We start from the raw sequence: 27,832 nt of genomic DNA, 5'->3' as shown, positions 1-27,832 counted from the left end.
AATTCATGAAATCAAAATAGTACAACAGTGTACTTTCAGTTATGTTGAAAGGAAAAATACAGAAGTATTGACGAATTTCATTACAAAACATCCTACTAAAATTTATTGACTTCTACGCAGTACAGAACACATTTAAGTGACCGAAATTTAACGTTTATAACCCTCGTTCGGGTTTGAAAGGTACACTCATTGTGTTTTGACGTAGGCTCTTTGAGCTCACTTAACAAAGCGAGGCAAAAATGCGTAATTAAATTTGTCTAACATGGGAACCCGCCATTAACATAAATACCTACAGCCAACAATACATTTACCTCCGTAAATTCTTCGGAATTTCGCCCCTATTACCTCCACAATAGAGGCCCATTGGTAAACTTAACATAGTGACTGTACGCATAATTATGGCGGTATTCAGATAATTTTAACGCTGAACATAGAATCGGTGTAATCACCATTTTAGCTTAAGGCAATTTAACAGAGGCTCGTGTAGGTAAAATAGAGGTAAATAAGTAATGAAGGGATTTTCCCTGTTGTAGGAGATTGTTGAAGGATTCAGGTTAGGTTGGGATACGTCATGTAACAACTAGATACATTATAGCGTTTTCAACAAACTAATGTGCAAATTGTAAAATGTGTCTCTACCTATGTATATTATTTTCAACAATTATCAAAGTTAATGTTGAAAATAGTTTTTATAGTTCTCTTATTTTTACTACCGATACCGATTTCCCAAAATGTATAATAACCTATAGGATCACTAATCACAATCCTGAAATCTGAAAAAGAATCTGGACAAACGTACTGACGAACAGCAAAGTGTTTCTATAGGGATTCCGTCCTTTTTCTTTTGAGGTATGGAACCCTAAAGATATTTAATTTAAATAGACATTTGAAAGATTACAAATATTTTTATTACTAACATCACTCGAATTAATTCACGTGTAGGATTGTGGATCACAATCCTATATAGAAATATTTCTTTTCTTAGATCTATTTCTGTATCATCAAAAACAAGACTCTGATTACGTAAATGGAGCACTAGATGAGATAAAAGATTACAGCGACGTCCCTATTTCCTAACAAACTAATTCAAGTACAGGAAAATTCTCTTGTGTTTTGATTACATTGAGTAGGTAGTTAGTTGCATCAGTCACTTTGACGTTGAGTTTAATTTGCGCGCCACTGACTTTATGAAAGAATGGCGTATTTTGCGTTTTTCTGCACAGGTGATGATAACGTCAAAGTTGAGTGGTGGGTGCAGCCCACGCTTGGTATAAAAAATGTGACCTTCGACGTGTTCTACATAATTTAACGGGGAATAACTTATTTTTGCTTTAAATATACTCGTATCTGGCCAGTTTCTATTCATTTCTAGTTACATTGCTTAGGGGTTTTTTCATTGTAATGTAATCGATGAATGATTAACTACACACTGCCATCATATATGTATTAACTAATAAAGATGAATATGTATTCGTCGGTGCTTGAGGAACATTATTACATACTCAAATCATTCCATTAAAGTTTAGATATATAAACTCCTAGCTATCACAAAATGGCCGAAAATAGGCGTCCATATATTTATTGCTACAACATTGTAGTCTACTACAATTAGTACAAATAAACCTTATTATTGAATTTTATTTATAATGCAATCAATATTTTTAATTTTATTTTCCATAATAAGGTTTACTTTAGCCAAAATATAATGCAAAATCGTTACAATCTACACTTTCCTTAATTTCATGGCGTGACGTTATGAACTAAAAGCTACCATTTCAGAACTTAGTTAACTTAATCAACAACGAGATTGTCAATTAATCTAATATTAAATTAAGACGGCTCAAGGTTCCGTAGAACTAACAAAGTTTTAGGACTTTGGAAAATGTTTGCTAGTTTCAGTTATCCGATACGACAACACGCTTTTGTCTAAATATAATCGATTAGTGTGGGTTCGACGGTAACTTTAATCTGCGCGGAACGACGCAAAGTACGCCATTTCAGCTAATTGGCGGCGCGCTGGTTAAAGTCAAAGTTGAGGGGTGCAACTCAGTCGTAATTATATTTTGATAATAGCATTAAAATAACATGTTTTTATCAGCTTTGAATCCTATTTCTGGGCAATTAAAGCCCTCCCTTCTCTCTCTCTTCGTATCAAAAATTTTAAAAGATAGAAGGAAGGGCCTTCTCTCTTCTACAATTTTTGATCCTAAACAGCTTACATATTTCACCCAGTTTAAAATAAATATTTTTTTGTGAATCAGGTATACTAGTCATATTTTTAAATAATAGTATATATCAAATAAAAATAGTATATATCAAAAATATTTATATTACTTTAATACTTATTTATTATCGTTCGTTTATATTTTATAATTATTTTTCTATCAAAAAACCAACAGCACTTGTAAAAATAGCTAATCTTGTATATCAGATGTTACTACTAATTACAGATTCGTATTCGTATTTTACTTACTAATATCTTAGAACAGAAAGTAAAAAAAATATGATATGAGAACCAAAAAGGACATGATTCATCACATGTTGAGTGTGTACAGTATTGTCGTCGACATTGTAACACTGAGATCAGACACATCAGCAGCAGCAACAGTGTTAGTAATAACTGATTGCAGGTGTCTGAAAGTAATAATGAAATTGTGGATTTCAGATCCAGTTGAATGCCTCTTAAAACCGATAATGGAAGGCTTAGTTCGTCTCTGATCCTCAATTAAAAGCTCCCTTTTATCTAAAGGTTCTGCACCATTAAATTCGATAAGCTCTTTGACGGTAGAATCACATTCGCCTAGTCGAAACAAGTGCAAAAATACCGAACGGTTAGGTATGTCATTTGTTTTTTTATTTATTTAAACATTAAAACTAACGTGATAAATTGTAAAGCGGTTTCTGGATTTGTTTTAATTACTGAATTTGAATTACGAATAACTTTTGAAATGACACAGTAGATCAGATAGAGAATAATAACAATACAGTGTCTAATTATATGTCAAAATCTACATCTTAATGAGAAGAAAGTTTGGTATAAGTACTTGGACGGTACATATGTGCTCTAATTATCCCGGGAACGGTAGACATCCCGAAGCTAATCATTGTATTCAGCCCAGTGTTAAATATTCATAGATATCATGAAAGTATAAAATCGCGTGAAGCCCACGCTCGGGTCACTACCAATGAAACCTTTCCGCGGCAAACCCTTCATGCTCTCAACACGAGACCCAGAGCGATAACCCTATTTTGTGAATATCTCATAATTTAGCACCTAATTAATTTTCTGCTTATGCCTTTCATTAACTTAAATGGTAATTAATTAAAAGATTTAAGGTATTTTAAGATTGATAAATACCCTCCTTTCATTCTTTTTTTATCTTTATTTATCAACCCACTTGTATTTGATGATTTTACATTTCATCGGGAACCGTCAATTTCGGGGTGAAATATTGCTTTTATACTCCCGCTGTCGAAATGTGTAAAATCGCGTCAGAAAAGGATCATGGTTCGGTTGGACCCGAGGGTATCATAAACAAAACAAATAAGCATACATTAGTTTTAGACGACCTGAATGCATAGTAGGTAGAAATTCTCTACTCAATTTATTTTACATAATACACGAATATAGAGTTTGAATATAATCCGAGTAGTAATGCAATTACTACCGTCACCGGTATGTTAAATAAAACCAAGCTTCTTATAATTTAACGTTTCATAAAAATATTTTAAGGTTCAATTAAAAAAGTAGGTATAGGTAAAGAATTTAGTTTTTCGTAGGGGCAAATGTTAATGTCAAAGTTGACTATTGCAACCTACCCTTAATATATGCGTAAAACCGTTAAGTATTTTATTGATTTTTAATTTTTCAGAAGATCAATTTCAGATGTAAATCTTTATAATTATCACGAATTATGGGTATTTACTATATACTAAGCAGATTAGAAACAGATTGATGCAACATTGCTAATCTCGAATATTGTACTAAGTAAGCAACTGTTGAACACCCTAGCTTAGCCCGAGCTGTCTATTGGTATATTCTGAAGGGATTTATTACGGAACCAAATCGATTTTATAGCCGACTACAGCGCGGTTATGTTTTATTCAACAACTCTGTTGCGGCGGGCGGCCGTGTTTAGGTTTACAGTATTGACGTTTTGAACCCCAACCCGGAAAATTCACACTCACTGTTCAGATCACCATTGTGTATTCGTCTTGTAACGTCAGATAAAATAAAAATACTTTATTCCAAGAAGCCAAAACATTTTTTTTTTAATTTTGTCTGTCTGTATGTTTGTTCGCGCATAGCACAAAAACTAGTCAATGTAATTTGTCGCAATTGCATAGCAGATTGTCTAATTTAAAATTTGGTATAGGTTTCATGGCGATACGTTGCTTAGAACCCGAGATATTGACTAAAATAAGTTATGTGTCGCGGGAAAAGCTAGTATGAAATATAATAACAGAACTTCGACATGCAAAGAAGAAGTACAATGAATATGATAAATGCGAGACGAGAAAAATATTCGAATAATAATTATAATTATTAAAACTAAATATTATATGTTAAATAATATTTACTGATTTCGAATATTTTTTTCGTTTCTTCATAAGTTTTGTTGTTCTATAAGCTGATGAGCCGAAAAACCATTACCATTTTTTTAGCTAAAGACATCTTGACATATTTTTTGTCACTCGTGAATAGGCATCATCAATCACAAAATTAATGTATTCCATATTACATATAGCAACCCTAACGACAATTTAACGACTATGTAATTGTAATCGTGTGTCCCGTGCCGTTACATACTACAAGCACTACTCGCCTTACAGCTGAGGAGGAACCTAACGCTCAGATGAGAGAGATTATCCATACTAATATTATAAATGACTTTCATTTGTTAGAAAAAACTTTTCAGTGTTTTCTTTTCCTTTATTTACGTCAAAACGGAGTATTGGGTTGAGGTGGTTTTTGGTGTGAAGATAGTTGGAAAGCTGTGGATATTCCCCGCCTGTGATTTAACGGTCTTAAGTTCGAATCCTACTTGTTCCACTAATTTCCACCACCATCTTAGTGTGTGTATGCGATAATGCGATACTTACCACTAGATTACCACCGGTACACGAAAGTAATATCAGGCTTACAATTACCAATAACTAAATCGACAAGAAAAAGAACAAGTAAATATCAAAAGCCATATCTAATCTACCAATTCCACGTTTACTACACAAATAATTCAGAAACTTTAGCATTCAAATAAAGCCAAAATGTAATCAAACTGGGCTTAGTACAAACACGAGTGGTGTAGAGGCCAAATGTTAATTTGTTTAAAGTTAGTAGGTACCAGTTGTGTGCGAGTATACATGCGAGTTACTCTTGCAGCCAATTAAAATTTTATTTTCGGCATCGACTGATTTACTCTTTTTTATTGTGCTCCAACTGAAAATGTGGATAGGGATATATGCATTGTTATCGATACTGATCGATAAAATAATTTTGATGAAATAAAATATCTGTGGTGTCTTGTCGATGGTTCAGACAAATCACATGTTTATTAGTATTTTAATACAGTACCTACATTTATACTGACAGTTATAAAAATAATGACACAAAGAAGAAAATTAAGTGGATAACAAAAATAAGCCGCGGAAAGATTGGCGGGAATTTCGGGAAGAGAACCAAGGCCGAATTTAACAGCGTTGTTATTTGAAATTTTATAGCTGAATCTCTTTAGGAAACTTCGTTCTGTTTTTTTATATTTTTTATATATATTTTTAAATTCTGTATTATGAATTAATTAAATAATGTAGGTGCCTCGAGCGTCTGAGTTAAAACGAGATTATTGATTTTCATGCGGTTTTCACATAGAGTTTAGTACAGTGATTATATGATTTATTCCTTACAAATGGATGTGAGCACTTTTTTATGCATCCCATAAACTATTTATTTATTAGTAAACAAGACAGATGTAGGTATTGGTGATGTTACACTTAAATCAATTCATTTACTAAGAAATAGAGGTTGAGAAGTTAATCTTTGACAAACCTTGTTAGCTCATGCCGTAATATAATGAACTACACTACAATACAATTTCTTTGAAAGTATCAGAAATCTAAAAATTCAATAGTAGTCAAACCTATTTCGATGAACTAAGGGTTTTCACCTCCGGTAAAGAAAATGATACCAATAAGAGGAAGGTGACGCGGGAAAAGTCACGTGCGATATATATAAGAAAAAGACAATCGCTCTGACACAAAAATGTCACGCTTTCACAAATGACATATTATATCGTGAACCCGCCATTCCTGATTCATTCCATTCGAATTGATCTAAATGACGACATGGTACGCGTGTAGCCGTGTATCGAATAGGCGTTACATTCCAGGCCCACAGCAGTAAAATAAATTTAGTGCCAATAAAACGCACAATGCCTTGATTTCCTTTTATTATGTCTACAAGGCGCGTCATCCGTTAGTTTCGAGTGTGAAGAGCAAATTTTATCTCATCAGCTGACTTTTGTCCGCATTTTCTCTGATTTTCTAATGCAAGCGCACTGTCGCCGAACTCAGACACATGCCGACACGAATGCGCGAACATTGTGTAGTTAGTATGAGTGCTTTTATTTACCGCAATGAAAAATCAGCAATGTATACCGAATCCGTCGAATCCAAATCCGCCAAAGTTTGCGTACTGCTCAACGACAGGTATACGACATGGGTGAGCGGCGCGGTCAACGCACAGATATTGAATTGTTGATCGATAGATAATGTTCTTATATCAACGTTATATTTTGGAGAAAAAATCGTATGAATTTGAAAACAGCCGTCTTTATTTCCTATTTATTCCTTCCATGAAAAACCTGTTTCAAAGGTACCAAGATAGATATTTATTAATCGAAACCACAACGACAATAAGAGAGAGGATATGTATGTAAATAAAGCTATGTGCTACCTAAATAAGTAAAATATTTGACATCTTATCATGATGGTCTTATCATGATGCGCGCACTACGCGATCACACTAGAGGTAAGTTGCACAAAAACAGTTTAAGTTAATGACCTTATAGGACAAATGATGTTCATCTTGACTGCGTTTGATATATTCATGAATAAAAATTGACATATTTTGTTCTTACTTCTATTACGAGTAGCCATAGAAGTTTTCGAGCCATGAGTTTTTCTTTCATTATCGTCAGCATTGTAATAATAAAAATATCTACATTTTAGAAGACTATTGATCTCCATGCAACTCGCAAGGCCTAAGATACATATTCTTAACTCCAGATCATTTTCGTTTTATGTGACTAAGATTTTTATTTGATTGTACGACACGCCTTATGGAATGCAATAACCAAAGAGCCTACGTTTTAGCAGACTATCTACAGCCATGGCCTACCTGCACAAAGGAGATCTTAATCGCGTCTTGACCTGCCAGCAAAGGATCTCGCTTTCTTGAGGACTATGAAAGACGCTTGATAGGCGACCTCTTGATTCAATCCGCTCCTCGAAAGAAACCATACGACCAAAGACAAAGGAAACTAAAGAGAACGTGTTAACGTAATCAAATGATATAAATTCCCGACCTATCTTATAGAATGCAAATAATAAGTCCTATTTATAGTAGGTTGTGTTCAAAGCGTGAAAGTTTTTCCCTATTTCTAACTAATACGTGTTTATATTTCTCTATAACTTTATGGCAATTGGTTATATTTATATGAGTATGCCTGTTACTATTTTATTTTTTGTCTATCAACTTCTTCGGCCATTTTTAATGTCCCTAATGTTGCGTTGGAGCACTACCTTTCCTTGTGGATGGGTAAGACGGATGGGCCATTACTTAACGTACCTTCCAAAGCGCGAAACGATTCGAGATATTATATGGTTTACCCATCCAATGAATGACCATTGAGAATGTTGCTTAACTGCCACTATAACAGGCCAATCGCGTAAACAACCGAGCTCCTCTATCACTGCACCACCGAATGATTGATGAATGGCCGATTCTAATTATACTGTTGTACCTCCTGTCAACATAGACATTAGAGTAATTAGTTCTCTGTATCTATCTTATAAATATTAAATCAATCTCATGATGGTTTATGTTTAGATATACGTATATAGTCACTTCAAGGGAAGACTGATCGACATAAATTGGAATAAGGCGGATCATGATGATTTGTAGTTTTTTATTACTTAACCTATATTATCTGAATAAATGCATAAACCTTACAAATTCGCCTCTATACCGTTACAGAAACACAGAAAGGCCCATGCACGGTACATGTTCACTGTACGTCTAACAAAATACGCTTATCCTACAAAGGTCTTTACAATTTAAAATTAGACAAAAGAAACTTTGTAATTAAAATTAAATATACATACGCGTACCTTAGCAAGCGCGGACAGAGGCGCTCTCTAACAAGATTACGTTTAAAAGTTCCTTCCCGTACACTCGTGCTCAAATTAAGGAGATTATTTACTCACGCTATATTCTTACTAAGTTGTGCCCAATTTGAGAGTCATTTTGAGTAATTAAACCTATTTAGGAGGTCGAAATTTATTTATTTAAAAAATAAATTATGCTTTTAGTGACAGAGTTTAGGCACATTACTGAAATTTTGACTTTATCTCTGAAGTTCTGTCTCGAGTTCCCAAGTTTATGAATAAAATCTCTTAGCAAAAACTTTTCGCCTTAAAATTCTGCCACAGTGCTTTGATTACAAAGACACCGTTGACTTGGCCGGTGATACAAGTCGTGTGTATGCAAACGAGCGTCACTTCCTCATCACGTTCGGTATAGCTCCACGTACTTCTTACTACCACTGTTGTGGAATCTTAATACTGTATATTTTTTTATGTTATAAAAATACATCTTTAAAATACGTTTTTGCGTGGTGCGTGAATAAACATACAGACAGGCAGACATAAAAAAATCTAAAAAATGTTTTGGATTGTATTCATCCTATAAAGACCCGCCATATATCCTATGTACAAACATAGCCCCTTACAGTTATAATATATGTATACATTATATGTATAGATTATAAACTCTTTAAAACTCATTAAGATAAATTGCGTCAAGGCACCATAAGTGTTAGCAAACACATTATCGAAACAAATTCTGTTCAAAGTCATTAGCCACTCCGAGTCACACAAATAATTATTATTAAACCATATACATACATAGTACATAGTAGAATTATAAAAACACATATTTAGTAGAACATAGATTATCACATATTTACATACTTCACTAGTTTATAGTCGTATTTTCTTATGGCTGAGGGTCGTGGTAATTACGTGGAATGAAACAGATGGCGATGGCAGACCACCCCATTAATAGTGCCAAAAATGGCACTATTCTTCATGGCTTTCTTCATTTCAGGTTCAGGTTTCCTCACGATGTTTTCCTTCATCGGAAACAGGTGGTGGGTTTATGAAAACTAGTCTACTTACTATACATATACATGAGTCAGATTGATATACAATTTCATGTGGCAAGAGTAGAATGTAAACTTTTCGATCCACAGGCGGGCGTCGCACCCCGCAACGAAATATGTTTTCTATTTTTCTTTTATTTAGATCCGAAATATGTTATTTCACTGTTTTTCCATTTCGTAAATCTACAAATGATCTTTTATCTGTACTTCCCAATGCTGCTACAATTGAATTTGATCAAATAAACTCTTGTTAATTTGATTCAATTCATTTACATTTTACATCATTTGGAAAAAACCCAAAATTTTAGCTTTTCTGAAATGTCGAAAAATGACACGTGTCAGAATTCTGTTTAAATTATAATCCGGGATGGAATAAACCAAAATGCGGGTGTCTTCTCCAAAAATAAATCACCTAAGTATTCATTGTCATGGAACGTGTGTTGGTGTAGACAACGATACTAAATGTTTGCGATACTAATTGAAACATATTTGGCATGTATGAATTAGTAAGGGCCTAAATTTGGTTACTAATAATGAGCCAATTTCTGAGGTACAAATATAAATATACAAGGACACATATTATAAACATTACTGTAATATACTCAGCAATCAAGAAACTCAATTTCTCAACAGAACAGAGAGAATTATTTTAATGTTCTACTACTATATACTTAAGTTTTGTTACCTTATTAATTCCTAGACTTATATTTGCATGTAAAAGTAATGTAATATTACATATACATTTTTATGTAATTATTATATTATATTTAGAGGTTTCTTTTTTATTCGAGAAACAGACTAAGGGGAGATCACCTTTGCTTTTCTCGGATAAAAACCTCCGAATAAAAATAGAAAAGAAATAAAAGGTCCCTTTTACCTCATAACATCTTAATACTATGGAAAAATGTAGTTAAGTTCTAAATGAAAATACCGCAACCAGCGCCTCCTATAGTACCTAAAACACAAAAAAATGTTTGTACATCCTATCCTAACTTCGTAATATTAAATGCGCAAGTAAGTTTGTTTCCTCCAGGTTTTATCTCCTTAAACAATTATCATGAAATTTAGAGATGAAATTAACATGATTTTTTTTTTTGAGATGCCCCTTGTATTGCAATTGTTCCTGAACAACGCTAATAACTTACCATCAGATAGACCGCTTGCTCCTTTGCCACCCTGTTCCGTAAAATAGGTTAATTAAAAAGTAGCAGGATAGAAACCATTACTGTTCAAATTAAATTCTTTCAGCATTTCTTTTCAGCAGTGGTCATTCCGAAATGTCAGTAGTTAGTAGCTTTTTGAGAAAAAACTATATAATATAAAAGTTGACGTGAAGGTACGTCACCTGTGAAGGTCTAATTTCTGAATAAATGATTGGAATTTTTGAATTTCAACTTATTTGTTTCTGCTAACATAAATGAGGTAATTAGTTTTGTTTATATTTCAATGATGTTGATTAAATCCTGCCTTTGAAGCATCAAGGAGCTTTGTAGTAATAGAACGATTGCGAAAGAGAATACAGAATGAACTGAATATTGTACTCATCTTTAATTAACTGAATACAAATTTAGATTACGTTTTAATTTTGTTCGTCGTTCTTTCGCAATATTTTCTTCCGTTCCATTAACTAACGAAACCTCAACGATATTCGTATTTGATAATATTATTTATTTTACATCAAGATATAAACAGAACGTGTTTTATACACTTAGCGAATTGCCCTAGCCAATTTTGACGTTAACTTTAACCTGCGCAGAAATACGCAAAGTATGCTAATTTATCCATGGAATTAGTGTATACTCCATTATACGTAGTACCTACTAATTCCATAATTTTATCTAAATGACGAAGAGGCAGGCACAGATTGAAGTTAACGTCAAATTGACTAGTGCAACCCACCCTAAGAATCACAATTATTCTGACGATTGTGGAATTTCTCGTTTGAATTACCAGGAGCGTACAAACTGTCTGGAGCATAGCTCAGCTCATAATGTGATAATGTATAATAAGGGTGCACACAGACTTAATTGAGGTCAAGTTAGCAGTACAACGCAAATATTTACTTGCCTTTAATGTCATTGCAAATCTTATTTAGCCTTTGTGTAAACATTATTTAGCATGAGTGAGGTGCAACCCACTCTTAATTTTACTTTTAGTAATAGCATTTTTAGTTTACTTTCAAGCAAAACAAAATTAGAATAATTTAGGATTAACGGAAAACATACATTTATTATGGGTACGAAATTCGTAGTAATCCTTTGATTACGAGTGAAGTACAACCTGCCCATATTTTAGTTCGGATTTACGCGACACGAAGAGAATAATCTATATTTATTTAGAAAATTTCTGCACCGCGCTGTCTTCCCCGAGTAATTATTAAAAAATACTTACGTTTTTTATGCACAGAAGCGCCATCTACTTTATAGGGCGCCATTGTCTTGTCATTGGCTTTTCGACTAAATCCTACTAAAATCGTGGCCTTTTTGGGATAAAAAGTGCCTTATGTTTTAATCCAAAGTATCAACTACCTCAATACCAAATTTCCTAAAAATTGGCCCAGCTATTTAAACGTGATGAAGTAATAAACATACAAACTTTCACTTTTATAATATTAGTAGGATGGGATGGGATTCCCATACTATCTAAATATGTTTACATACCTATGTCACATACTTATGTTTTTTCATTATTTCAGTATTAGGTACATACGAAATGTTTTCATAATAGCTAGGGAATGGTTTATGATAACAATAAATTCGTTTATTGTTACGGTTTATATTGCATAAGTAACAGTTGTTTTATTATTAGTTTTACGCTCTGTCTTGCAAGCGAAGTATTTTATTTATTTATTTAGTTATGTACACATACATAACTGTGTAAATATAAAACTTACAAATAGAAACCTAAGTACAAATGTACTTCATTTCTTTAGAAATTTCTTCCAGTAGACCAACAGTAGCTTCAATACATTTTTCAGAAGTCACATACATTTTGTGGTACCCCAGTTCATGGTTTGGTATAGCAGTAGGAATCAATGGCTATGTAATACTTATTTGTTAAAGTGTTGTTAGGAATTAAATTGACTTGGTATTTGTTGTTAATTGTTAATGATATAACTGTGAGAAAATTTATGACAATCTTTAACATACCATGAATATAATACTTAATTATTAGCGAGTATTACACTTCAATATCAACCATTTGCTAATTCAACATGGAAATTATGTAACAGCCTAATTTGAATATTGACGAGCCCCTGTTGATGAATTTGAATCTATCGGAATTGTGCCAGTATCTAGGTGATTGACACGGATTGACATCTCAATTTGCCATTTACATAGGTTTAGGGTGGTTATTGACAAACAATGCGACGACCACAACTATTTGAAAACAATTTCTCTAGGGGAACAACATAATGTTATATAGACAGGAGTATGTAATTAAAGTGACTTGGAATTTGTTGTCAATTATGTAATTGTGAGACAAATTTATGATGCATTCAACATACCATAAATACATATTTATACGTTCCAATTCGCGCATTTACCGTGCTTGTGGTTTTTAATTGGAACGTTCCATACATTTTTTCCTAACTATTCTTATTACTATCACGTGCCTGCCCCGTCCGGGTATGCCGTTGATATGCCTTTAGGTTGATATGTCTTAGGTTGTATTTTATATGTAGTAAAATACAACCTAAGATATATATATATATATTCTAATCTTATTAATCTATATCTTAGGTTGTATTTTGTTATAGTATGTATATATATACCTGTTTAATCGTGTATAGGAGTATATTTTGTTTACATGTCACTAGATATCACCATCTAGTGACATGTACCTAAACAAAATATAGTCCCTCAATAAAATATATTTTTGATCTTATTTATAAGGTAATAATAGCAACTAGCTAAACATATTTACAGAATTATTTGCATGCTTTACGATTCAAATTATACAATTTTGTGCGTCAATGGTTTTGTAAAGTAATAGATTTGAATAAACACGACTTCATTCAGATAAAAGTACTTTTTCTATTCCAAATTAAACAAATAAATAGTCTCAAAGGGACTTTATTTTTATTATTTATGAGTCTCGTAAACTAAATAATCAAATTTGTTTTTATTGTTACAGGTTTATTCTGCAATAATATATATCATTTACGGAATAAATAAAAGTAAGCCAAACATTATTTAATATGATTGTAGTTAAATGGTTATATTATATTTTTACTATCAAAAAAAGCTTGTCTGAAGTCATTCATTCATAATATAGAGTGTGTTATTGCTAACACTGATGTCACATTGTATTCAACATGACTTTTACGACTGTCTACCGCCATCTAGTGCCAAATAGTCACATACGCACTAGTGAACTAAACTGTCCACCAACGTGCAAGTTTCCTCACGATGTTTTCTTTTACCGGAAGCAAGTGACGACTATGAGTCAGAATGGTATACAAACTCCTGTGGCACGAGTAGGATTCAAACCTACCACTGCGACTCCACTGCTAAGAACCACCGTTTTGAAGTCATGTGACTAGCACTTTTCACGACTTTAATAAAAATATTTATAACACAACTACTAAATTTTCAATGTCTTTATAAAATGGCAGTCGTGACAGCTTTTCAATTTAATTTAAGTACATACCATTCTTATCTGTGGTAACTGAAATTTGAAACACAAGAATAATCAATAAATGAAATATTATAATATCCTAATCACAAAAACTAAATTGAAAAAACTAATAAATTTGCCAAACTGTCAGGCAGAATATTACTGTAGAGAGTCACGTTTCCGGTATTCATGTAATACACAGCATCCATTTATACAAACTTCTGGTACACACATCACTCATATCCTATCGGAGTCGAGGTCGTGGTTTGTGGCTTATTAATCCTATCAAAACTTTTTTAATAAACATTTTATGACATATGTAGTGTCGGGCAAAGGATAATATTAATTTGCACGGTGTTTACTTTGTAACACCCGACACAGAGTCACAGACAAGTTGTGGATTACACACCAAAATAATTTAAGAAGTTTAGAATGGAGAAATCAACACTTCAGACATACTAATTTTTGAACTCTGTAAAACAAAAAATATGCTAAATCTGCATGAACGATCCACAAATCTCCGAAGCGATGATTGCATATCAATTTTCCGGCATTAGCACACTTAATTTGGCACATCTACAGCCGTGCTTACTCAGACAATATAACACAAGAAAGTTCGTCTTTGAAGATTAATTCGAGCGAAATGATTTAAGACTTATCGCTTATTCCTGGGCATATCCTGTTGGAAATTGCGTTCCATCCTTTTCTTGAACGTATGAGTGAATAGGAAAAGGGTTCATATTTTATTATCGAACATAAATTGACAGTGCACTCGGAGCTATTCTGAGCAGTATTGTATTTTTTTTTCAAATGTCTATTCTTGTCCCACTCTTGTGAGGTCGGCACAATATGTCAACTCCTTCCAATTATATCTGTCACTTGCCATTTCGTTCAATACTCTCTTACTTTTACTTTCTTTGCCATCCACCTCTTTACAAAAGCCTATTAATATATGGAAATTAATGATAGAATTAAGTATATTTATCTCTTGCTCTGGAGTTATCCCTTCTCTGGAGTCTCAGGTAATATCATAATAAATTTTACACCGTCCTCATCGACTTATTAAAAAACCCCTTACGTAGATTTAAGGATGTAAGCTTATAGAGACAGACAGACAGTGCAATTAGTCTTTGTTTTATACTATGTAGTGATAGAGGAAATACATCTATTCCATGGGATTTATAGGTATTTGTTCATACATTACATTTATCCATGTTCCCAGGTGGATAATGTGGCTATGTCAATTAATAGCCTCTTAGTATAGTTTAGTGCAGCAAGCTTTCAAATCTATTAGTACAATGTCGTAATTGGCACCCGTGTGCCGTAAATGTATGCCTAATTAATCGGGTATTATTTATATTACTGAACAGAAATGATGACCACATTTAGCTGCCGGAGAACAACTTTGCAAGCACAAAATCCAGAAAAAAAAATACAGAAAAACGCAATTTAAGCCATTTTGTCTTAACGACGACGGCGCGTGGGTTAAAGTTAGCGTGAAAGTCTATAGTGCTGAAACTCTGTTATCTTATGACAATAATAAGGATGTAAAGTATATTTTGTCATAACCATCATAGGTTTACTTTGTTTATTACCAGAAATTTTATATTTCAGCTAACGTTTTTTTAAGTACTTAAATCTGTTAAGGTTTTTGAAACATTACAACTTACCTACTACATGTACAAATAACAGAATCCACATAAAACTCCCCTTAGGTAATTAAAATAAGGGTTTAATATGGTTGTTTAATGTTGTCGTAAAATATGATATTTGTTTATATTTCCCAAAAGAAGCCATAGCTTATACAAATCCTGAACAAACAGGTTCGCAGGCGACCTGCCTCCTCTAAATCACCGACATTGGAATAATAACTTAACGTTATAATACTTTGGATATAAATCCAAGATAATGGAAAACCAATATGTATTGTTTATTTACATTATTATATTTAGTTTATTACAGTATATAGAAAAACTGGGGATTTTTGTAACATAAATTTGCTCAAGTCAATACAAAAGCCATAGAATTTATCATTAGATAGTTTTACTTAGTTTTTAAATGAGGCTAACGACAGAGCTATCAGATTGGCTATATACTGATCCGAACACATTTTGAACAGCCATTCCGACCGAGATAACGTAGGAAGTGGTCTCTGGGCTCCGTCGCTATAAGGCTGGGAAGAAATAGTATTACGAGTAGGTCGTACCAAATGTTACGACATAGCGGTTCGATGATTTGGATAAAAACTAAGAGTCTATATTTCGTTCGCCACCACTAATCAATTTCGCTAATTAGCACAAATATCCACACGTATTGCTCTCGAGTCCGATAATACTGACAAATTAGCCGTCAGTCACTATTTTACACTTTTCACTTCGATGTCGCTTGTTGTCGGCTCCCTTCCGAATATAATTTACTCTCTTGGGAACTGAAAAAGTTGTACTAATCCACTTAATAATATTGAATTATACAAATATTTCATATGAAAAAAGTTTCATAACATTAAAATGCAATTTATAGTAAACGTAGACAACTATACAAGTATAAAACGGCCGACAAGTATTAAAAGTTTTTCCTCCAACGATTGAAAGCCGGGTAAACTTTGTGTTTGGCATGGCGGCGGATAAAATCAATTTATCCAATGTATCTGTGGAATATTTACAGTTCCTTGAGTTTTAGCTTTCAAATAATTATAGTATACAATCTAAAAACAATGTAAAAATCCTTATTCTTACTTATTATTAAACAAAGTCCTTTGCCGCGTCTGTCTGTTCGCGATATACTCAAAAACTACTGCACAGATTTTTCATGCGGTTTTTACATATAGATAGTGTGATTCCTGAGGAGAGTTTAGATGTATAATTTTGATATATTTTTGCCCGAACAAAGCCGGGACCTCAGTTGAAAATGTTTGTTTTGATAGAAAAAAATGTTTTTAATTTTTATGTTATAGATAGTTGAAGAGACGGATGTGGAACAACCGGAAACACGCTCGGATTCGAGTGAGAGAGAGAGTTTATTTGTACTAGGTCTCTATAAATAATTCAGTGCCTTTGTTTTAAAACACAAAATATTTAAACTTCATAAATAAACTGGATTTACTACAGTTTCAATCAATCATTAATATTTAACTACATAAAATTATATATATTGCTCCTGTTCTATTTTTAACCGACTTAAAAAAGGAGGAAGTTCTCAATTCATCACGTTCTTTTGAACATTACCAAGTATGAACATATTTTCAAGTACCTACATTATATTAACGGGACTTTTAATTATGTAGTTATGTGTTCAAAGCGCAAAAGTTTAAAGAACACTATTTAATTTTTTTTCTAATTCCTTCGCCGTTCATAACTTGGAGAGTATATTACTTACGAGAGCTACCATTTTTCGTAACATTGTGGAACGAGTCCCAAATTAAATAACATAAATTTAATTTCATATTTTTCCTCCCATGTTCCAATTTTGTGTTTCTAATTATGGAAGGTAACTTCTACAAACAAAAGCCTTTGAACGTAAATATTGTTTTCTATTTGTAGTTTAAATTTTCTATCTAGGTTATGTTTAAACGGCTATTTATAGGAAAATATAAGCAATTTCATCACTGAAAAAATGTGTTATTACGGACAATAATTTTATAAATAGATAGTAAGACTTATGATTATTAACCAATGAAAAGGTAGAAATTACATCTAGAAAAAAAAAATAATTTCCCTAGTTTCAACTTTACTAATAAACACAAACAGGCCTGAAAAAATACCTAGTTTAGCATTTCAGAAGTTTTCCACGAAAATCGGGTGCTATGGCCAAAATTTATGCAAATATTGGAGAGATGTCCAGCCATAAATGTCCAAACTTTTTGAATAAGACGCACCCTGAGTGTCCCAATGATTTACGACATACAGCCAACGTCAAATGATTTATGGAGCCAAAGGTGATGTGTTTGTTTCTGCTTCCTGATTTTACAAGCTTTGATTTAACTTGCAGTACCTAAAATTTTGTAAACACGTTAAGTTTGGATGATAATGCATTATTATGATAAGCAGGATCTGGTGGTGTACCCCAGAAATGGCTCCCGACAAGGGAACTCCTCAAGTTTTTTGCACGGACATAGCCTTTTAATCACGGATTGAAAAAAATTCTCTGACAACAATAAAAGCTTGTGTCAAAAATGTCAATAAAACAAAAAAGAATTATTTTTGTACAAAAACATTTGTTTGAGCTTATAATTACAGTCTACTACTCGTAGGTCTCAAGTTTAGTGATTTCATTTGATTCTATTAATCCAATCCATGGTGAATGGTGATATTATGCTACAAAACATGATAACAGAAATATGAGATTACAATTGGAGGTTAATACTGCATTATATGCCTACATAAATAGTTGAACTACTGAGTTTTAAATATCAGTATCCTTGTGTAATTTATTGATTCCAAATTATTGACATAATAAGAATTAAAATTATAGTTTAATGTATCCCATTTATCCACTTCTTTATTTTGTGGTTGTATATTTGTTTTCTAATTTATTAATAGAAAGAGAAAGAAAGACCTTAAAACAAACCGGAGGATAAAGAGGTGTGGCATATACTCCACCGATAAGAACCTCTTAAATAAGAAGATGAATTTGTTATCGCATACGCTTACTCGTGCCAATAAATCATACGCGTAGTGGTTTCACTTAACTATGCCTTTGAACGTATGTGCTCTGTAAATGAATGTCCTTATACCTTACTCAGAACTTTAAAGGCGAAGTTCGAATGGAAATTACACGGGTTTTCAACCTCACAATAGTGAACCACGGCAGTTGATTGCGAATCAAATTATCACTAGCTAAAATTAACCCGCAATTGGAATAAGTGTTTGCCGAAGTAGATAGCTATAACTTGTGTTCTGAAGATAGTAGTACGAAGTATTTATACTTTATACGTCTATATACGTATAAAGTATAAATACTTATATATCATTTTTTATCCGTTACGGGGCAGACAGAGCCAAGAATCGCGAAACTTGAAGGAATTTAATTTAGCTTGTTGGTAAAATTGACATTCAATAGATCGCTAACATGCTTACCATCGTATAACGCAGAAGCCCACTATACTTATAAAGATAAGAATGAAGAATATAGGGGAACCTACAGTGGGTGTCAGTGCACAACATGTCATGTAACAGTTATTTACAAATAAATACATTTTTCATTTTCATTTTCAGCTTTCGCTCGGCTTCGTCCACGGAAAAAGGCACGATTTCCGAGGGTAATTTGTCCTTCGGGAATCGTGCGTTTTTTGGCCCAATATCCTCCTTCGTATTACATGATGTCTGCAAAATTTCAAGAAGATTGATTGAGAAGATAAAGCGTCAATAAGTAACAAACAAACTTACTTTCCCATTTACAATATAAGTAATAACAATATAGGTAATATTATAGGATAAGATAGTATTAGGATGAATAGTAGATTTATATGAGAGAAGGGTTTTCGTTTTAGATATCTAAGGGTTTATAGTAGTTACTTGATATAAAACAATCTGATTAAATAAAGACAGACCTACCGAATGGCTACAATTTCTCACTCCTAATGGAAAAAGTTGCGATCATTGAAAGAAAAACAATTGGATTCGTTTTCTTTTATACCCAATTCGGCATAAAAATTTCATCTGATATAAATTTGATGCGAATTCAGTCCAATAACTGACAATGAGATTCCAATTTGAAGTAAACAGACCAATTTAATTCAACAGTTAAATCTAAATGGAGCCTTTGATCTATGCTTTATTAGATTTGTAATCTACAATACTATGAGTTATGATCATAGATCAATACGAGCGTCGAGTTATTGGGTTATTTAGATTTAGAATCGTATTTGATGTAGTTTCTATTATTTTGACTACATTTATCACCGAAAATATCCATAGCAGTACATATGTTATAACGGGAAAATATTTTAAAGAAATTAAATGCACATGACTCTAAAATCAAAGTGTATAAGATTTCAAATTATATATTATAGAAGAATTTAAGTAGATAATGCACACTATATTCTCAACACTACATTTGTATAGCTTCTTCTAGAAACTTCACTATTAACAACTAGCTTTTGCCCGTGGCTTCGCCTGCGTAAATTTCCCACGAGAACATTTGTTTCGCCACAAGCCTTTGAACAGATATTTGCGACATTGATCTTGTTGCATTCAACGCATGAGAAAAACATTATATCCGTGCAGTACCTTTAGAGAAGGAGTTCCCTCGTTGGAAGCCAATCCTGGGCGCATCATCGGTCATGCATAGATATCATAATAATACTTTGTCATGAAATCAGAAGCGACGTGGAACATTTTAAATTATTATGACTAGTGGAAGTAGGCTAAATTTAACTAGCAAGATTACATATAAACAAACAAACATGGGGACAGTTGAAACTAAATAAAATTTTGATATAAATAACCCATCCCATACACGGGCATGAGTAAGAATAGACGAAAATAAAAAGGCCTAGTTTAAAAATAAAAGCATCATATTACAATTGTCACATTCACAATAATTGTCTAATTTTAAGTGAATTTGTAATATATCAAGCAAATATTGTCCCCCAGCAAGTGCAATGCATATTATATTGAAGGTCACTTGCACCGTCAAATTTGACGTTGATTTTAACCGGCGCGCCGCTTTCGTTTAGACAAAATGCCGTATTTCTGCGCACGTTAAAGTTAACGGTGCAACCTACTTTCACTGGTCTCAGCTGACGTCACTGATAAGATTATAATACGACGCGCTCGCTCGGCTACACTCTAGACCATAAGATTAAATTAGTTCCGCGTCTATAGTCCGGGAATCGCCTATTATATTAACTGAAGCTTCACAACTAAGTGCATTCGTACTATATTTAATAACTTGATGTAGTCAATCTAAGTAGGTACTTTTAATGTGATGACAAAATCGTGTTTTTGTTACTTACAACATTGTAATTACCTAATACTGGCATCGAACTATGAAAAAGAAATATTTTATTTTATTTCAATTATTGATTGACATTGTGTTTATTCGCAAATTCCTAGTTATTTTAATTCTAATTCATTTCTTGTCTAAGTCTTTGTTGGTGGTATTATCGTGTAAAAATCCATTTAAAACCTTATTGTATGGGTATATTCTGGTTATATTCTCTTTGGTTACCTATTACAGTTATAAAATACTCATACAAATACCCATATATTATAAACTAAATCGCAACTTAGATCTAAAAAAATGACCTACCCCATCACATTTTCGTAAGATACATTTTATTTGTATTGTACTATGTCCTTACGATACGACTCGCTAGATATGTGTACTATTGCGAGTCGAGAGAGAAATTGAAATCTTTGGGTCAAGCTTAGCCAAAATTTATTTTCATGTGATCTTAACCGAATACAAGATCTAGTTAAATAAGTTATTTCGGACATAAAAATTAAATGCATAATAGTATTTTAAAAACTTAACACAATAATTTTATGGCACTGTAATTCATGAACTATATATTTTACGTAAATCAATATATACCATTATTTTTAATATTTCGTAAAATAGTATGAAATTATAACGGGAAAATATTTTTGTGTTTTGATATATAATAGCCTCGATTATTTCCAAAATAATTCTCTTGCGGTTTTAAACATTCGGCAAATAAACCAGGTTCATTAATAGTTTAATATGTACATATTCGTAATCACAAAACTATAGATCGCGCAATGTAGACAAAAAGTAGAGACCCTTGGCTCCGATGCTTCTTCTTCTTTGCGATGGCAAATCTACAAACGCTCTATTGAATATTAAATATTTTCTTCCCAGGACCGAACCCTCTCTAACGCTTATCAAAGGAAGCAACCGAGAAAGCACTCATATAAGAGAGTAATAAAATATTCAATCCTAAGTTCAGTAACTCAGGTTAAAATTTTTAACAATGAAAGAAATTCTTAAACTTATTCAAACCTTCAAAAGGCGCTCGCTCGCTCCCAACCTTTGGCTCCTAAGCAAATCTCATTGTTAACGGTTCAATTAAGGTTAACCTGAGAACATATTAAATTCCTCGCCCGGGACGAGTAAGCCCATGCTTACATGAATTACTCTGAGGTATTCCTGCCGGGTAGCGGTAAGAAATAATTATTGGAGATTTCATTAAATCTTTATTATGGACTTTATTGACATTTTCAATCATCTAGTAAACCAATAGGAGAGTCTTATAAAAATATATATTTAGTAACAATGTATAAAGTTTATTTCGTTTTACGTGGTTCCTCATGAGAACGTAACTGAAATTCTTTAGGCTGAACTTGGGCTGAATATTACCGGGAACAAGAGTGGATTAAAAAATGTAACAAAAAGTAATACTTATTTTACTTCTTTTTAAATTAAGCACATTATTACCACTGCGTGCAACAAGATAAAGTAATAGAATAGTCTAGACATTTTATGGCATATTAGTTCACGCTGCTAGTGCACATCTGAAGTACCTATAAAGTATAGGTTACGAAATGGAGCAGCCGCTCTTTACTGTCTGTTATGTCCGATTTTTGACGATGTCTTAGACAGACACCTATGTGCAATCAACCACATATCAAATCTCCAAAATTCAACGAAAATGCACAGAGTTCTGAGTTCTCTGTAGGTTTTCCTGTAGTGCGGCATTCAGGCTCCTTTTAGTAGACAGAGTTACAAATAATTAATACAGAAATTTTGATGAAAGTTGCCTTAAATAAAATATTACTTATTTAAAAAAACATTACCGTGATGTTCGATTATAAAGTACCATTGTTAAACACATTAATTGGTACTAATATGTATGTTGATAAATAACAAAAATATTTAGTTTTTTGTTTTTTTTTATTGAAGAAACAATAGTTACGGATTCACAGTCGTAAGAGAAGAGAGCGAACAATGTTGCCATAATATATAAAAATCTTTTACAATATCCAGCAAAAATAGGAACAAATATTTTTTTCAATCTCATTGTAGGTCTTGATTTCTGGGTTCTTTAAAGTACTCATAAAATATGTGTTTAGTTTGAAGTTGAATTCTAAAAAGGGTTCATTAGCATTAAAGATGAATTATGTGAAGGGTTGCTTTATATGCAGTATATTCTGCATAATATAGGACGAAGCTGCGCGGTCGTTTCAACGTTTTATGAAAAAGCCGTAAAATTCGAACACGTATAATTTAAAGATTTCCGTCGAACATATCTATCCTGACGTAAAATATTTACTATTTTTATAGTCAAACCTTCACCTGGGAACATATTTATTTGGAACTCTGTGGTTAGACTTGGCTATATAATTTGACGTCACTAAGTTATGTATTGCACCTATTTAATATTAAAATAATAAAAATTATTTCATATAATTTCAAAAATCAAGATATGGAAATATCCTGTTCGTAAAATATCAAAGTTTATGACTATAAATGTCATGTCAATTGTCAAGGATTGTTATAGACCATTGTTGTTTGTTTGTTTGTTTGTAAACTCTTTATTGCACGAAGAAAACACATACAAAGAAAGCAGTGAAATAAAGAAAGAACGCGTACAAAGGCGGACTTATCCCAGAAAGGGATTTCTTCCAGTCAACCAAGTATTTGAAAGGAAAAAAAATCAACACACAAAGTAAGGTAGCATAAGATAAACGTGCAAAGTGAAGAAAAAAGAAGTACACGAAACATCAAGTATCAACAAGCAATGAAAACTTAAATAAGTATACTTTATTAAAACTACACACAATAAGTACAAAAACAAAATAATTAAAATATAATAAAACCATATATAAATACTAATATAAATAATTAATTATAACACTCAAATATCTGAGGCCTGTTCAAAGTGTCCCTTCAGCTGGGATTTAAAAGAGGCAAGTGAGGGAGCCACCTTTATTTCAAGAGGAAGACTGTTCCACAGTTTCGCAGCACGCACAGAGAATGAGAGAGCAAAGGTCCGAGATGCACAAGAAGGAATTTGTAACTTAGGAACATTACAAGACCGTAAGCGGCTATCAACATCACGGAAAGAGAATTTTTCATGAAGATATTCAGGGAAAGACGGGTTAAAAAGAACATTGTACAGAAGAGAAAGAATATGTAAGTTATGGCGAAGGCGGATGGGCAGCCAATTTAACTGACGACGAAAGTCAGAAACATGGTCAAATTTGCGAAGACCGAAAATAAAGCGAATGCCCTGATTCTGCAATCGTTCCAGCCTATCATACTGCTCCTCCGTGACATCCAAGAAGGCAACATCAGAGTAGTCAAGAAGAGGAATAAGAAGAGATTGAATAAGGAGAGTTTTAGTGACAGTGGGAAGAAAAAACTGCAACCGGCGAAGAGCATGAAGTGAAGCAAAAATTTTGCGGCTAATCTCATCAATGTGCTGGGTCCAAGAAAGCGTCTCGTCCATGATGATGCCTAGATTCTTAACAAAAGGAGATAAAGGAATGGTTTTGTTGTCAAGAACAAGATCGGGCACCACCAGATCTTTAAATTTATGAATATAAAAAGGACTACCTATAACAATGGCCTGAGATTTTCCGGCGTTAACTAAAAGCCCGAACTGATGAGACCAAGTCGCAATTTTATTCAAGTCCGAATTAATGGTGGAGAAAGCGTCCTGAATGTTTTCTAACGGGGCAGCTGAGTATACTTGAAGGTCATCAGCGTATAAATGAAATTTTGAGGAGAGAGAATTCGTGATGCCATTAATAAAAATCGAGAAAAGAACAGGAGAAAGTATGCCACCCTGAGGAACACCGGCAGAGAGATCATACCAGTCCGATAAACAGTCATTAAGTAGAACACATTGACGACGTCCGGTCAAATAAGACTTAAACCAACTAAGGGATAAAGGAGAAAAATTCAACTTATTCAAGAGGGCGATAAGAATGTCGAAATCCACAGTGTTGAATGCACTGGTAAAGTCTAAAAGAACAAGGACAGTCAGAAATTTCTTATCAATATTTGCCCGAATATCATCCGTGATCTTAACCAGCGCAGTAGTGGTGCTATGACCATTCCTAAAACCAGATTGAAAGGCGCTCAAGTGGTTGAAGCAAGAAAGATGGGAACTCAGTTGCTGATGAACATGATGCTCGATGATTTTGGAAAGTAAAGGAAGGATGGAGATAGGACGAAGGTCACAAGGGCTAGATGGATTAAGTTTTTTAGGAAGGGGAATTATATGGCCGAGCTTCCAGGCGGATGGGAAAACACCAGAAGAAATTGAACAGTTTATTATGTTAGTAATTAATGGGGCAATAAGCAAAGCAATAGGTTTGATCATCTCCAAACATATACCATCATTGCCTACTGCTTTGGACTTAATGGAGTTGATGAATTTGACAACTTCATCACTCGATATGTTATTAATGCAGAATAGAGGAGAATTAGAGAAAGGTTTAGCAGAGATGCCATCCAAGGTTGCCTGCTTAGTTGTGGAGGAAAGAGAAGAAGGAGGAGTACAGAAATGTTTGTTTAAGTCGTTAACATCAAACACAGAGTCACAACCAGTTTTTTGTTTACCTAAACCTAAGCTCCTTAAGAAGTTCCATACTTTGTTGGAGGGACAATTCAGAACATGCGAATGAATGTACTTTCGCTTCGCCTCCCTACACTTTTTATTGCACAGGTTGCGTAGACAAACGTAATTGGCACGATTTTCTTCAGAAGGGCACTGCCTCAATTTTAGTTTAGCGCGGTCTCTTCTAGCCATGAATAATTTGATTTCTTCCGAAAGCCATGGAGCAGGAGCATGCTTAACCCGAACCGGATGTAAAGGAGCATGTTTATCAAAAAGACGCAAAATAAAAGTATTAAACAATTGGATCTTGGAATCCACATCAGATGCAGACAGCACATCATTCCAGTCGGATACGGCAAAATCTGCCTTAAACTGTTCCTCCAGGATTGCACGAAAATCACGAACCATAACAACTCTGTGTCTATGCTTGGGAGGACGCAACCTGAATGACGCAAAGATTAAGTCATGTGCTGAAAATCCTAATGCGTGAAATTGGCCGTGAGAAGAAACAAGGCTGGGGGAAGACGTTATGATGAGGTAACAAACAATTGTTATAGGATTGGATACTAATACTAATTCTTGCCTCTGTTTAAATATAAAAAGATGTCATGATAGCGCGGCCGCGGCGGACGGACGGACAGTAAAGCAATCCCATCATTCACCTCTATTCCACAGTCAGTAATAAATAGAAGACCACTGCCGTAACTTGTGAAAGGCGAGCCGGCACGTAATTTATCTTTGTTGAAACAGATAGCTTAGCAAACCCAGCTTAACTGGGATTTCCGTAAACATTGCTCTTTTATTCGTTTCAGTTTTACCTATCCATTTGTCTTTCCTGTTTGTTTTATTTTCTAGTCGTGTATTTTTATTAGTAAGTTTTACTCGTCCACACTTCATAATAAAATTATAAATAGAAATTATTTGTTTATAACGAAATATACTGAAAATTTTTGAACCGATTATCAAATTTAGACAAAACCAAAGTAACAAAGGCTAGAGGTTTTGCTTATGACAGAAGAAGTCGCGGGTGGAGTGCTGTTCACTACTACGTTTCCAGATAAGTTAATAAATATGTATATTTATTAACATAAATTAGATTGATTACCACCCACGTCAAACCTGAAACTTGTGTCGTAGACCCGATAACAATGCCACGACACACCCAAACCTTAAATTATTCCTGAAAAAAAATATAATTGCATACACATAAAGGAATCCCAAATCCTCAAGGACAAAACTAACCTGCTAGTCTCTCTCTCTCTGTCTTTTCTGCATGTTCCCGGTTCATTTAAGGATTGTGAAGCCGCGAAGCCCAGCTGCGGTTTTACAACCGGCCGCCTGCCTGTCGTCACCCCTTCATGGGAATGCAATTGTTGCCTATCAGCTGTCTAAGGTGTGTACCCCTTAGTCGCCTTGTACGACATCCATGAAAGGATATGGAGTGGTCATATTTAACACAATAGAATTAATAATTCAGTATCGACAGAAATTTAATTTCTTAATCAAACGAGTCACCCTGAACTTACACAAATTAACAGTTCCACTATGATTAATTCCATGTACATAGCCATTATTAGCGAGGGTCGTGAAGCCTTTGATCTCGCTGCTCGTGTGATCTCCGGGGAAGTGATGGTGTTCATTAAGTGATTTATGAATTGTGGTTATATGGCTTTTGTTGAAACGGCATATATGGCTTTTGTTTAATTGTAACTAACATTTTGTAATATCAAGAGATGGCTAATTTAAAATTATATTTGGTCTGACTGTAATCACAGCGACTGCAAAGTCGTTGAAACGTCAACTTAATTAAATATAAAAAGGATCTTGCTACCGAGATTTTACTATGAAATTTACGCGGGCGAAGCCGCGGGCAAAAGCTAGTGTCTTATTATTAAAATAAGTCAGGGAGGTCAGTAGAAGTAGGTGCTTAGCAACAGTCTGACCAATTCAATCAGGCCCCACTAAATTGAAATATGTCATTAGCTGAAGCTGGCTTTCAAACTCAATAGTATAAGATACTATACAGAAGGAAAGCAGAAACCTTGAGATTATTTCCACGACTGCTACAGTGGAAATCACAGACTTATATATTAACCTTAAAGTGGAAGTAATCGTGAAAACGCTCAATTGAAAGAAAGACTTACAAAACACGCCGCATACGCCCAGCTAAATAATATTGTAAGTGAATCTTAAAAAATAATATTATATGGATTTTTTCAATTATCAATCAATCAATTAATAA

The 27,832-nt window shown here is 33.6% G+C and overlaps 1 protein-coding gene across 2 annotated transcripts in view; it reads left to right on the top strand.

The window, feature by feature from the left end:
* Dh44-R2 (Diuretic hormone 44 receptor 2) overlaps window positions 1–27,832 on the top strand; it is a 96,465-nt gene that overhangs the window by 42,900 nt on the left and 25,733 nt on the right. Inside the window, exon 2 of one of the 2 annotated variants that reach the window (XM_064436538.1) lies at window positions 13,578–13,620. The exons of the other annotated variant lie outside the window; for it this stretch is intronic. The gene's annotated coding sequence lies outside the window, so the exon portion shown is untranslated. The remainder of the gene's footprint in view (window positions 1–13,577; window positions 13,621–27,832) is intronic. 2 annotated transcript variants of the gene reach the window in all.

This window comes from Plodia interpunctella, chromosome 18, assembly GCF_027563975.2.
Source record: "Plodia interpunctella isolate USDA-ARS_2022_Savannah chromosome 18, ilPloInte3.2, whole genome shotgun sequence".
NCBI lineage: Eukaryota > Metazoa > Arthropoda > Insecta > Lepidoptera > Pyralidae > Plodia > Plodia interpunctella.
This window is presented reverse-complemented; position numbering and strand designations above follow the sequence as displayed.